We start from the raw sequence: 326 nt of genomic DNA on the forward strand, positions 1-326 counted from the left end.
CCTGTATTTTGTTTGCTGAATTCCTGTCTGTTAATCAGTGAATTCTTGTGCCCATCTTTGAATCCCTGTCATGGCGGTGGATATGCTAACTCAGTCTAACATAAGCTAGATTGGCCTGCAGCCTTAACAAGGGGTTTTTATGTAAAATTAACCTTAAACTAACTTAACCTACGTATGCTAATTACGCTAATTTGGATTATACTAACTTAGCCTAACATATGCTAATTTGGCTTAACACAGGCAGGTGGGGTGAGTCTCATGATTCCCAGTCAAAGCCATCTTAAGTGTCCGCATCCTTTCAGGATTATTGTAAAAGTTACAGTAAG

The sequence above is a fragment of the Tupaia chinensis genome, unplaced genomic scaffold, assembly GCF_000334495.1.
Source record: "Tupaia chinensis unplaced genomic scaffold, TupChi_1.0 Scaffold148945_1, whole genome shotgun sequence".
NCBI classification, from domain to species: Eukaryota; Metazoa; Chordata; class Mammalia; order Scandentia; family Tupaiidae; genus Tupaia; species Tupaia belangeri.